Source organism: Ranitomeya variabilis, chromosome 2 (assembly GCF_051348905.1).
Source record: "Ranitomeya variabilis isolate aRanVar5 chromosome 2, aRanVar5.hap1, whole genome shotgun sequence".
Classification (NCBI taxonomy): Eukaryota; Metazoa; Chordata; class Amphibia; order Anura; family Dendrobatidae; genus Ranitomeya; species Ranitomeya variabilis.
In genome coordinates, this window is record NC_135233.1 from 956,550,977 (window position 1) to 956,566,179 (window position 15,203).

Here is a 15,203-nt window from a genome sequence, read left to right on the forward strand (position 1 = left end):
AGTATTTTATAACGATAAAAGGTGCCAGGTACAATCCTCAGAGCTACAAATAAATATGGCTCAATTCAAGCAGAAATAAAAAGTGAAACATCATTACACTCCATGATATCATAGACAGTTTGGATCTAATTTAGACATGGAGGCCAAGATCAATAACACATTTTCTTTCTAAAGTGTACCAAAATGCCTCGGATCTTCTCTTTTATGAGCCGCTATTGCCATACTTTAGGTTTCTATTTATTTTAATGGGCGCCCAGGGAGTATATTGACTTGACACCAATAAATACAATGGCAGGATTGTCCCATTCTGTAAGTGCAGTATAATTATGGGTTTAGACATTACTTATATATTTCTAACGTCTTGATGAGTTCATAACAATACGAACACAGTGCTGCATTATTACTGAAGCCTTTTAACTAGGCTAAAGACAGATGCATGAAGACTTGGCTTTACCCTGTTGGATGTAAAAATCTATGGGTGTGGAAGGTGTTGCTGGAAATGATACTGAGGAGCAGAAGAACAGAAATGTGTGTACCATTCATTACAGATGGTGGAAAAATGACATACTGAACTGCACTAGATTAAGAGACACTATGGTTTGGACTGAAGTGCCAAGCTCTGATTTCATCGAAAAATCTTGCAACTTAATGCAAAGCCAAACTCCTCATATAAAACAGAGAAAACTGTCTAATAGATCAGAATTGTTAAATAAAAATCTAATTTTGCAGATATTTTAATGATATCTTTTTGAACCTAATATCATCTGTAGGCATGGTAGAATATAATCGGTACAATGAACGTAACTTCTCAATCCAAACGACTTTACGTACCATACTAGGGAACTACACTTACAACCATCAGGTAGTATACACAGGTAAATTCCCATGGATGGTTGTATATGTGATAAAGCTTAGCATTACCTAAATGTTCCTGTTAAGTTATGATTTCCTGTTTATACAGTTCCCAGATATAACCTTAAATCCAAATCCTAGAATTGTAACTTCAGAAAACCGTATTAAGGTACAAGAATAACAATGAGGCTTTACCCCTTCATGACCATGGGATTTTCCGTTTTTCGCTCCCCTCCTTCCCAGAGCTATAACTTTTTTATTTTTCCGTCAATATGGCCATGTGAGGGCTTATTTTTTGCGAAACAAGTTGTACTTTTGAACGACATCATTGGTTTTAGCATGTCGTGTACTAGAAAACAGAAAAAAAATTCCAAGTGCGGTGAAATTGCAAAAAAAGTGCAATCCCACACTTGTTTTTTGTTTGGCTTTTTTGCTAGGTTCACTAAATGCTAAAACTGACCTGACTAGGTCAGTACGAGTTCATAGACACCTAACATGACTAGGTTATTTTTTATCTGTGGTGAAAAAAAATTCCAAACTTTTCTAAAAAAAAATAAAAATTGCGCCATTTTCCGATACCCGTAGCGTCTCCATTTTTCGTGATCTGGGGTTGGTTGAGGGCTTATTTTTTGCGTGCCAAGCTGGCATTTTTAATTATACCATTTTGGTGCAGATACGTTCTTTTGATCGCCCGTTTTTGCATTTTAATGCAATGTCGCGGCGACCAAAAAAATGTAATTCTGGCGTTTCAAATTTTTTTCTTGCTACGCTGTTTAGCGATCAGGTTAATGCTTTTTTTATTGATAGATCGGGCTATTCTGAACGCGGCGATACCAAATATGTGTAGGTTTGATTTTTTTTATTGATTTATTTTGAATGGGGCGAAAGAGGGGTGATTTAAACTTTTATATATTTTTTATTTTTTCACACTTTTTTAACTTTTTTTTTAACTTTTGCTATGCTTCAATAGCCTCCATGGGAGGCTAGAAGCAGGCACAGCACAATCGCCTCTGCTACATAGCAGCGATCATCAGATCGCTGCTATGCAGCAGAAATGCAGGTGTGCTATGAGCGCCGACCACAGGGTCTCAAGGACCTCTATGGTTACTCTGCAGAAGCATCGCTGACCCCCGATCATGTGACAGGGGTCAGCGATGCGCTCATTTCCAGCCGCCAGGCTGGAAGCGCCGGTTAAATGCCGCTGTCATTTAAATGCCGCTGTTAACTAGTTAATAGCGGCGGGTGAATCGCGATTTCACCCGCCATTGCGGGCACATGCCAGCTGTTCAAAACAGCTGACATGTCCCGGCTTTGATGCGGGCTCACCGCCGAAGCCCGCATCAAAGCGGGGGTACCGACCTCGGACGTACTATCCCGTCCGAGGTCAGAAAGGGGTTAAATCACAGTTGCAGTCTCCAAATTTTGAACAAGAATTCCAAAAAGTAAAAGAAAAACAGCCATACACATTTTTTACCCATGATGTTTCAATTTTGGTCTCAAAGACTTGAACAAAGCTTAGCAAGAGTCTGTCCGCACAAAATGGCTGTACAAACCAAGCACCTATGGTGTGGCAGATCAATTTTATTCATCTCGTTTACTTGTTTTTCATCTATCTCCATCTTTCTCTTCATTAATTGACAGCTTTGGCTTTAAAGAAGCCAGAGCAAGGGGATGATAGACGTAAAACTATTGGGTGGGAAAGCGCATTAAGCTTCTCAGCCACCCCAAGGTGCATTGGGCACCTGTGCTTTGCTTCAAGAGTTGTGTGGACCGATGTCTTGAGACAGTACAATGCAATGTGTACACTGCCTGATCAGGGTGTGTTTTTTTACCCTTTTCTACTTATCAAGCCTTTAGGAACTAAGTAGTGTTAGGTGCAACTTTGAAGCTCCATCCACTATTTCAAACACATTTGTATGTGTCCAAAACACCATATTTTTCAATGGATTTAAACTAGATAATCTAATATATAAAGCTGAATGTGTGTGTGTATGTGTGTATGTGTGTGTGTGTGTATGTCCGGCATTGGCATCTGCACCATCGCAGCTACAGCCACAAAATTTTGCACAGTCACACGTCTGGACCCCGAGAGCGTCATGGCTATGTTGTGAGGCGAAATTTTAACCCCGCGCATTCCAATTCACCATAATGGGGAAAAAGTGAAAGGAAAAGTGTTGGAAGCAAATTGACAGCTGCCAGATGTGAACAAGGGGGACTTAAAGAATGAGAGCGATGGCGCCAAAGAGTATATACTGTACAGTTGCTAAGGTGGGGCCCCGACATGGGATACTCACCACACACGGGGATATGAACACACACACAAAATGCGCCACACACTACCACATGCTTGAACACATATATCACCCTCAGCACACATTTCACCACACATACACCAACCTCGCCACATAAAAGTCGAAACACAAAAGTCGCCGCTCAAAACTCGCCACACGCAAAACTCGCCACATCCAAAACTAGGCTCATGCAAAACTCGCCACATGTGCAAAACTCACCTCATGGAAAACTCGCCACACGCAAAACTTGCACACGCGGAAAAATTGCCACATGCACAAAAGTTGCAACACATGCAAAAGTTGCCTCACACAAAACTTGCACATACTCAAAACGCACCACACATAAAACTTGCCATGCGCAAAACTCGCCATACGCAAAACTTGCTGCACACAACTTGCTACACTAACCTGTCACATGCAACTCGACACACAAAAAGTTTCTACACGCATGTCTCCACACAAAACTCATCTCACAAGTCGCTACATGCATGCCACACGCAACTCAACACACACAACTTGACACATGAAACTCGCCCTAAAACACACACAAGTCTGGTATTATCCTTCAAAAATAAAAATCTGATTAATAAGCAGAAACTACAAGAGCAACAAATGTACCATATAGGAAATATGGCAGCTGTCAGTCACATGACCTGTCTATTATGTGCATGTGTGAGCTAATATATACTGCCAGGGGGGAGGGCTTCCTGTTGGCTGGGGATTTATCAGGCTGCCAATTTAGCTTACAAATACTGAGGTAAAAATACTGACCAAATAACATGTGAACGAGGTCTAATACAGGAGATGACACCCAGATTTATACTATATACAGGAGGAGATGACACACAGGTATATACTATATACAGGGGAGATGACACACACATATATACTATATACAGGGGAGATGACACACAGGTAAATACTATATACAGGAGGAGATGACATACACATATATACTATATACAGGGGAGATGACACACAGATATATACTATATACAGGAGGAGATGACACACAGATATATACTATATACAGGAGCAGATGACACACAGGTATATACTATATACATGAGGAGATGACACACAGGTATATACTATATACAGGAGAAGATGACATACAGGTACATACTATATACAGGAGCAGATGACACACAGGTATATACTATATACAGGAGGAGATGACTTACAGGTATATACTATATACAGGAGATGACATACAGGTATATACTATATATAGGAGGAGATGACATACAGGTATATAGTATATACAGAAGAGATGACATACAGGTATATACTATATACAGGAGGAGATGACACATAGGTATATGCAATATACAGGAGGAGATGACATACAGCAGGTATATACTATTTACAGGGGAGATGACATACAGGTGTATACTATATATAAGGGAGATGACAGACATGTATATACTGAGGGGAAAATGAGAGGTGTGAGGTGAAAATGAGGGGTGTGAGGTGAAAATGAAAAGGTGTGAGTGCAAAATGAGAGGAGTGAGGGAAAAAAGTGGAGTGATCGGAAAATGACAGATGTGAGGTCGAAATGACAAGTGTTAGGGGGGAATGAGAGGAGTGAGGGGGGAATGAGAGGAGTGAGGGGGAAAATAAGAGTGAGGGGGAAAATAATAGGAGTGAGGGGAAAATGAGAGGTGTAAGGGAGAAAATGAGAGATGTGAGGGGGAAAATGAGAGGCGTGATGGGAAAATAAGAGAAGTGAGGTGCTATAACTAACCACAGATATTTACTATGCCCAGGCAACGCCGGGCTCTTCAGCTAGTATATCATATTACTGATGTTTATACACACTGCATATTGGGGTTTATTCAGAGTTATGATAATATTACCTACGATCACGTAACATAACACATACGGTCGGCAGGATCAAGATGATTCGTTGACAAAGACAAAACTATTCCAAAATTCATCTGTCAAAATAAATCCTAATTAGTACAACCAATTTCTAATTGCTCTGCCCATCATTAAGCCAGTTTTGTTTCCATCGATGAATGCCAAATACAACTGGCACAGAAAAGTATTTTCTAATGAGCTCACAATGCTGCCAGCCACTGCTGTGGTTACGTTTTTCTGCCAGGGTTCAACTTCAAATTCGGGTTCTAGAGATCAAAGACAGAAATGCTGCCTCGCAGCTCCCTTACATCAGCTGATTATTCTATTTTATTCTGCCAGACTTTCATCCATTATCAATCTTCTGCTGCAACTACCATCTTCTTCTAGACTACAGAATATACCTCAGAAGGTTACTTCACAGATATAAGAGTAGACATGGTCTTGCCATTTATTGTTCAACCTTTACATGTGGCTCACTATACTAAGGCAGCTAGAACTAGATATTATTCCATCATATCTACAGTATATTACCAAGGTGACTTCTGCTGGTGACACTATTGAGGCCAGTTATACTTCTTTTCAGCAGTGACCAAGTAGTGACAATCATCATATTGCCACTTAGGCATGGGTTGCTAATAGATTCCACTAAATTGTTGCAGAGGAAACTTCATAGTGTTTGAGTTTGGCTTCCCCTAATTTGCCCTTGTACAGAGGGTCAAAAAGAGCAAGCAGAATATTGAACAGAGTGGCAACCCTGCGTTCCACAACGAAATTCATCCGCCAGTGCTAGTCACAACTGTCATTGGGGATGTACAATAGGTGGTGAGGGTCACCACTGGCCTTGTCGTCCTAGGAGGTGGCATATTAGAAATGGCACATGATGGATAGGGAGCCTTGCTACAGATTTGATATTGGGAACAAGGTGCTACACCTCTGTCTGGCATATCTGCAAAAAAATGGCATTAGGTCAAGGTATTCTGTCTTAGCACAAACTCTCACGTCCTGCTTTGTTGCGTTAGAAAACTACAGATTGGTAAGTATGAGTGCATCGTAAGGCGTGCATCTGTTTCTTAAACTGTGGGGCAAAAACAAGGTTTTTGATAATATCACTGACTATGTTGTAAAGTACTGTACTGATAGACCTTATCTTCCAAGTCCCTAAGAACTTTAAACACTATAGGCTCTAATTGTGTGAGAAGTTTGCTGTTCACCAGAATTACTCCTTAGACGTACTGTTCTTATCCACCATCCCCACCAACCCCTAGCATAAGAATACCCAGACTGAGCATAAAAACAGAAATAAACTTTCCCCATAGTTAGTGCTCCAAATGTTCTGGCTCAGGTTTGTGACAATAACATGTCAGCCATTTGAGCATTAAAGCATTTTTTCCTAACATTGATTATTATCACTTATCGATTGGATGGGTGATAGCTTTATGATTGATGGGTGTCTGCCCTCTACCAATCCGTCATTTGACTTTTTCCAGTAATCGCACAAAGAATATATAGAGCAGCAGTGAGGATCTGCTGCATTTTAATGTGGAATTTCAGAGCTCTGCTCCTAAGATCAATGGTGGTCCGCAGGATAGGTGATAACTTTTAGATTAGTGGGGGACTTTATATGTTGGAAATTATCCTATAGGTTATAGAGGTTGTCTCATCAAGACATTACCCTTTGTTGAAAAGTCTCTCCTTCCTCACTCACTTCTGCATCTGCTGCTGATGACATTCATTAGAATAGGACAAGTGTATGATACCTACATCGGCACCTCTCGATATGGATGTCATCAGTACACACTGATACAGTATACACTGCGTGAATTATTAGGCAAGTTGTAATTTAGACGATTATTTTTATTATTGATCAACAACTATGTTCTCAATCAACCCAAAAGACTCATAAATATCAAAGCTTAATATTTTTGGAAGTTGGAGTGTTTTTTTTTTTAGATTTGGCTATCTTAGGAGGATATCTGTTTGTGCAGGTAACTATTACTGTGCAGAATTATTAGGCAACTTAATAAAAACCAAATATATTCCCATCTCACTTGTTTATTTTCACCAGGTAAACCAGGAAAACTGCACAACATTTAGAAATAAACATTTCTGACATGCAAAAACAAAACCAAAAAAAATTAGTGACCAATATAGCTACCTTTCTTTATGATGACACTCAACAGCCTTCCATCCATAGATTCTGTCAGTTGCTTGATCTGTTTATGATCAACATTGCATGCAGCAGCCACCACAGCCTCCCAGACACTGTTCCCTCCCTGTAGATCTCACATTTTATGAGGGACCACAGGTTCTCTATGGGGTTCAGATCAGGTGAACAAGGGGGTCATGTCATTATTTTTTCTTCTTTGAGACCTTTACTGGCCAGCCACGCTGTGGAGTAGTTGGAGGCATGTGATGGAGCATTGTCCTGCATGAAAATCATGTTTTTCTTGAACGATACCGACTTCTTCCTGTACCACTGCTTGAAGAAGTTGTCTTCCAGAAACTGGCAGTAGGTCTGGGAGTTGAGCTTCACTCCATCCTCAAGCCAAAAAGGTCCCACAAGTTCATCTTTGATGATACAGCCCATACCAGTACCCCACCTCCACCTTGCTGGCGTCTGAGTCGGAGTGGAGCTCTCTGTCCTTTACTGATCCAGCCTCTGGCCCATCCATCTGGCCCATCAAGAGTCACTCTCATTTCATCAGTCAATAAAACCTTTGAAAAGTCAGTCTAAAGATATTTCTTGACCCAGTCTTGACGTTTTATCTTATGTTTCTCGTTCAAAGGTGGTCGTTTTTCAGCCTTTTTTACCTTCGCCATGTCCCTGAGTATCGCACACCTCGTGCTTTTTGTTACTCCAGTAATGTTGCTGCTCTGAAATATGGCAAAACTGGTGGCAAATGGCATCTTGGCAGCTTCACACTTGATTTTCCTCAATTCATGGGCAGTTATTTTGCGCCTTTTTTTCCCAACACGCTTCTTGCGACCCTGTTGGCTATTTGCCATGAAACGCTTGATTGTTCGGTGATCACGCTTCAAATGTTTGGCAATTTCAACACTGCTGCATCCCTCTGCAAGACATCTCACAATTTTGGACTTTTCAGAGCCCGTCAAATCTATTTTCTGACCTATTTTGCCAAAGGAAAGAAAGTTGCCTAATAATTAAGCCCACCTTATATAGGGTGTTGATGTCAGTAGACAACACCCCTCCTCATTACAGAGATGCACATCACCTGATATACTTAATTGGTAGTTGGCTCTCAAGCCTGAACAGCTTGGAGTAGGACAACATGTACAAAAAGTATCATGTGATCCAAAAAACAACTTGCTTAATAATTCTGCACGCAGTGTATATTTATGATAACTAGTGATGGGTGAATGTGCGTGGACAACGTCTTATCCGAGCATATATAGGCGTGCTCAAATATTCTGCTTGAGTCTGAATGATTTGCAGCTGTTAGACAATCTCAACACATGTGGCCATGGGGACTAGAATATACTGTAATATACAAGCAGGCCCAAGATACTGGGATAACTCCCGAGCATGCTCGGATAAGACGTTATTTGAGCACGTTCTCCTATGATTAATGTTTATACCTAAAAAAAATGGACAAATTATGTGTTAAGCGTCTCATTATTTTCTTAGTATCCAGAAGCAGTATTGCTATTCATATTTCAGATATTTCATATGGACATGCTTTAGCACGATAGAGTGCAACTTTTTTTGTTTATTGTATATTGAGGTGGCTGCTCCTAGTATGCACCTGTTCACAATAGCTTGGAAGTGCCAGTCAGTCTTTTGTTATTGTATATTAGCTTTCTGACCGAGCATTCCGCCCTTCAGCATGTGGTGGATTTTAGTTGCAACAGGGTCCTACCTACCCATAAAATCAGACTTGGAAGAGAGGTATTCACATCTACCCAGGAAATCAGACTTCAGTCTTAGAGAGGTATTCACACTAGACACATGGGGCCCAGCAGTTTTCAGACCACCTTGTCGTTGGTTGCTGGGCATGCATGAATTGGCCAAATTATGTGCTATCCAGAAGCAGTATTGCTATTCATATTTCATATATTTCACATAGAAATGCTTTAGCACTACAGAGTACAACTTTTTTTGCTTATTGTATATGGAGGTAGCTGCTCCTAGTATGCACCTGTTCAAAATAGCTTGGAAGTGCCAGTTAGTATTTTTGTTAATGTTTATACCTACCGTATTTTCCGCTTTGTAAGACGCACTTTATTTCCCCCAAATTTGGGGGGGAAATGGGGGTGCGTCTTACAAAGCGTTACAGGCTGGGATGAGGGGGTGTCCGCTGCCGCCCGCCACTGCTGCCACCCACCACCGCTGCCGCGGTTGTCCGCTGCTGCCCTGGGTGATGCTGGAAACTCCGGTGCTGCGGGGGCCTCTGGCGACATTTTGTGAAAGGCCAGAGCCCCCCGGCAGTTCGTCCATGCATTCCTGTATGACTCACTCCGGGAAAATGGCCACCGGAATCTCGGGAGATGAGATTTCAGCGCTGAGACAGCCCTGCAGCACCGGAGCCCCCCTGCAGCACCGGAGCCCCCCTGCAGACCCCCTCATCCCAGCCTGCAGCACAAAAGCCCCCCTGCAGCACAGGAGCCCCCCTGCAGACCCCCTCATCCCAGCCTGCAGCACAGGAGCCCCCCTGCAGCACAGGAGCCCCCCTGCAGACCCCCTCATTCCAGCCTGCAGCAATGCTCCACTCCTGCCTCCAGCAACGACCCTGGGACCCTGATCCACCGCAGCCACAACCCCTGGTAAGTAATAAGATGCATGGATTATAAGACGCCCCACCAATTTATTAAAAAAAGTTTTTTCCTATTTTTCTCCTCAAAATTTGGGGTGCGTCTTATAATCCGGAGCGTCTTACAAAGCGAAAAATACGGTATTTATCTATATATGTATGATTCAGCAGGGTTTTAACCTATTACCACTAATCAGCAGTCCGTAATTAATATCAGTGACTGAAGTGAGGAAATGATGCCATGTAAAGGAATAAAAAGTCATGTATGTAGTGTATATCGCTGCCAAAAAAACAAGCATTTCAATCAGTAGAATCTATATTATCTATAATAACAAACTATTCCTTTAAGCTCTAAGAAGGGCACTGTACATATTCCTGGATCTGTCCTATATTTTTTTCTACACGACCAGACTCAGACAATGTCTGCAGCCAAACTGAGTAAGTCTATAGTGAAACATTGGCAGAAGCATCTCAATATGTTCCTGTAAACACTGGAGTTTAGGCAGAACTCACTGAGGTCTACATTTTATTATGCAATTACGTAAACTGCAAAGATCTGGCACAATTAGGACGAAATTATTGCAAACCTTATTTTATTTATTTACAGTCTCTAAACAAGGCAAATACGCTGTATGTATCCCTACATACATATGCATCCCTTCTTATTCAATAATGAATTCTCCATTAGTGATTCTGGTTTCATTATATTATGGATTTTACTTGTATAAAAAGAACATTTTCTTTTGAATCCAATCTTGAACAGTACTTTGCATTTCCCCTATGTTTTTGCAATGACTTTTTTTTCCCAACCCATAAATTGATCAGCATAGTGAATTGTTTCTAGAGTGTTTCAAATTAATAGGCATCACGGTTGGTTAGTAAAAGCAACACATTGAGAAGCGCAGACTTAGAGAGGAGTTGTAGAAACCTCATATTAATAATCCCAAAATACCAATAGCTATGTGCACTGACAATCTGCAACGTACAAATGTGGTGCTGTGACATCTCCATATCAATTTTAGATTAGACAATGTTCTACAGAAATAATAATTAAAAAAAGGTTTACTCTTTAATCAATAATACACATGAAAATAGGAAACTTTGTAATATAGCTTATCAAAGAAATCTGCTTCTTTCTCTTCCTGGCCCGATATTTCACTCTGTAAACCCTGTATTCAGTGAAGATGTTGGGGCTTATGAAGTTCTATGGAGGGTTGAGGAGGGAGGAGCTAAAGACAGACACAGATATTATCCTGAAATAACAGCTACACCTTAAAACTTCCTTCTATTTAAAGGGTCTAACATATCGATGACCTCTCCATAGGACATGAAGATGAGATCAATGAGGATACATCATCCAGCATCCTTACAGAACAGCTGTTATTACCTCCGGTGGTGAAAACAATACAGTACACAAAACAAGTTACGTACGCAGGTTAGTGGCAGCTCCCACCAGTCAAAACACCCCATCCTTTGTTCCAACAGAAATCTGGCAGCCCCTTTATCTGAGCACATACGTTTATGGTGGAGACTCGGCTGTCAAACATTCAGTTTACAGCTTATTGTCTGGCCATTGTACGACATTGATATTGTTAGCAGTATAAAAGATAAATGTTGGCAACTAAAATCGTAACGGTTTTCTTGAGTTCTTTGAGAAACAATTTTCAGGCTGCGGATACTGGTTGGAAAGCAATGGGAAATATTAAAATTCCTGCTGGAGCTCCACTGGGGAGGTGCATGACACCATCCTGGCAGGTATCAGTAGACATGATGTCACTTACCCTGTTCAACTCCAGATGTATAAGAAAGCAGAGTAAAGATAAACCTTTAAGGTGGTTAACTGACAAATTGATAACCTACCTTAAGAATAGGTCATACATATCAGATGGGTTGGTCACCAACAGAGCTGATATCAGCGGATTATTGGAGATGTACACTTCAACACCACTGATCTGACAATGATAAACTATCCTAAAGAGAGGTCATTGATAATTCAGTCCTGGACAACCCCTATAAGTATTTAAGTATGTTAGTCACTCCAGTGTGAATACTGTGTCCAATGGTCTACTGGATTCACATATTTGTCTTGATTAATTTCTGTTGCTTCCTTTCTGTTTCACTTCACCACGCTTTGCACAGAACCTTGTGTTTAGGAGATTTTATAACAGTCGAGACTCTAATACTAAAGCATTAATTGCATATCATGGGAATGTGCCACCATACTTTACAGTGAGAAAAGCCCTTAAAAGGAACACGTTTTTCCTCTCTAATTTTTAGTTTTCTCTGAGCTAATTGGTGGAGACTGGCTTCTATGATGTCTCCCATACACAGCACACACAGACGTGAAGCATTCCTGTTCTCCAGTGTCTATATAGAACATGCTTAAAAGCAGCAAAAGGACATTAAATAATAATACTGAGCACTCTAGCTATGAATCCAGCAGTGGAATGAGATAAAATCATCAGTATGATTCTTTATGTGTCTGAGCCTTTCTCACTCAGCTTCTTGCTCTGTTCTTCCCTTCCTCTCTCTTCACTACAGAAGTAGATGTCACGCGTTTACCACGACAGAGAGGGTCTAGAAGACCAGTGTCTGATTTCAAGTACTCCAGCACTGATTAGGAGCACTTAACCCTCATAATAAACAGTGTAGATTTCCTCTACCAGTGAAGGAGTTAATCTGTTCAGTTGAGAGCTCCTGGAGCTTTCCTCTTTGATGGTTTCAGCTGTTCAGTGTTGGCCACTCCCCTCTGCTACTTTTACTTGCCTCTGGCAAATAGGGTCTTAGTTTCTTACTGTCTGGTTATTGAGTTGGAGATGTTGTTTGAGAAGGTGTTTGGAGTGTTGTTCAAAGACTTGGTGATTAGTCTTTTTACATATCCTCATTCTCTCCTATTTGGTTTTTCCTTCCTTTACTTCCCGGTCTTCCAATGTGTTGTGTGTGGGTGCACATTTGTATAATTGGCATTTTCATTTATCCTTGTACATCTTCTCTTGTTAGTTTGGTTTCTGTATTCTTATACACTACAACTCACCACTTCCCTGGGTGGGAGAGGGGACAGATAAGGGCTGATATAGGAGCTCAGCAAGGCACGTGGCCCCTGGCATCTTCACCATCACAAGTTATTCGGGGAGCAGGGATAGCTAGGATGCCCTTTAAGGATAGGGAAGGAGCCCCTAGCCTCAGAATATCTTGCAACAGTGCCGTGATATTAGACTTTAATAGGCAACTGTATTCTGACACCTCAGTTTCAGCAGTTTTTCAGAGTGAATGAATAGTTCATGCGGCAAGGGGAAGAAGTGGCTCATAAGTGGAGAAAGAAACATGTCTTCCGATAAGTTTCTCAAATTGTGTTGTACTATTGATTTAAGAACGGTTTATGTAAAAGACATTGACCAATTAAATCCAGACTGGAATTATAAACACTGACTGCACCAACATACTGTAAATATTCTGTATTCTGTAATACATAGGGACTCAGAGTCCGGTCAGAGGCTTGCTTTACATATCTTATATTACCTGCATGAGATCTAAAGCTTTAGCAATAGCCAAACTGACATACTAGTTAATAAAGCCAACAAGTTAATGAAACTATAATTATATAACACTGAAAGTCATTATCAAACCTCTTAACATTTTAGAATATCTCTAGCAATCGTATCTCATACCTTGAATATTTCTTAAAGCATGCCATTAGGAGTACTGCTGATAAATATTAAATCAGACCTCATTACGCTATAACGTAATTATGGTTTGGATGTACGGCTCTGATTACAGACCAATCAGCAGCATTGCTTGTTATGATCAGGTTGTTTTTCGAGAGAGTTATGAAAAATAGTTAACGGTTTATTGTCACTAATGTCTCCTCCAGCATTTTCCAAGGGCAGAGCTCAATAATTCAGAGGCTCTGTGACAGTCACATTAGTTAGCAGGAGATAATACTGCATTTACTGGTGCAGAACATACTGTATATCCACTTCGTAATGGCATTTATGTACATATACAGGGAGAATTACACTGGATTACTTTGGCTGACATGGAATTGGATTACATAATAGTGTGCAATTGCATTTTGCAACATTTTCAATATTATTGACTCTTGTGTATTACTGCCACATTTCTCTAAATTAGAAGTATTTCATGTGCGAAATCCCTCCACTGAATAACCTGCTATAGCTTCTCCCTCCTTGCTTTAACTTCAGAAGGTACTGCAGCTCGAGGATATGGAAAGATGAGAGATCAGAACTTTCCTTTGCTCAGGAGTCAGAAATATCTTCAAAGAAACCTCCATTAGGCACACGCTCAAATCAGTCTCACTCCAGATAGTCAATGAGTTGTATTCTCTGGATAGGGGCCAAATATATTCAGCTCAATTTCTTTCCACCTCTACTAATGTTTTCAATAATGCGTTGCTGGCGGCATCTATAATAACTACAATGAGATGTAATTCTGCTCTTTTTCATATCTGTTGACAGCAACTACCGGCTTGGTATGATGCTCGACATCACAAATTGGAATGACTTGCTTGCATTATTTCATTGTAACACTGTGATAACGGTTTATCACTCAGGATTTTTTTTTTTTCATTTTAATGTTATTTTTCTTCTGCATGAATACTTTGACAAATACCCGCAAATGTCAGCAAATGTTTGTCAAATGCCAACATAAGTCTGTCGTTGTTTGATCGAAATCTGATTTTGTGCTTATGTTCTTACGTCTGAATCCGCGCCAACTGGATGTTTTATTAGATTACAAATTATAAACTAGGACATGTGTATGATGGAGATGTATTCCTGCATAATTTTATAACAGTAACAGAGCCAGGTTAACCCTTTAATATCCAGTGCGTTTGGCCAACACTTTTTGCAGTGCAGGGCGATAAGAGAGACAATGCCGCTTTGATTCTACAATCACACAGTTGTCTCTTTGATCAGTAAAATTGTACATGATTATTCTGTCTAATCGCTAAAGAAATGGTCTGAGATGTGGCTTACAATTTTATGCAAAGAAATTGTAAGAAATCCATTGTAGACTCCTCCATGCAATACATGCTGATTTTGCAACAGATCAGGTACAGATTTTCTGTAGATAAATCTGCAGCCAATATTCTATGTGTGATCTATCCCTAAAGGTGCAGATATATACTTTAGATAGCGTTTGGCTGAACGCGGGATCAACCAACAGCGATATCTCCCGACTCCTCCATAAACTCGGGTGCTCAGCTCGCCTAAGCATTTATGTGTTTTTAACCGCTTGTGTACGTGGCCATTTTTTGTTTCCTTTTAACTTTTTTATTTTTCTGTCCATGTAGCTCTTAGAACTTATTTTTTTGCAGGGCCAGTTTTAGTTTTGAGTAACATAATTCATTTTACCGTACAATGCGCTGAAAAACAGGAACAGATTTTCAAGTAAGGTGGAATTGCAAAAA

At 40.5% G+C, this 15,203-nt stretch overlaps 1 protein-coding gene across 2 annotated transcripts in view; it reads right to left on the reverse strand.

Annotated features, from left to right (window-relative positions):
- SLC9A9 (solute carrier family 9 member A9) overlaps positions 1-15,203 on the reverse strand; it is a 1,256,356-nt gene that overhangs the window by 73,322 nt on the left and 1,167,831 nt on the right. The window lies entirely within an intron of this gene.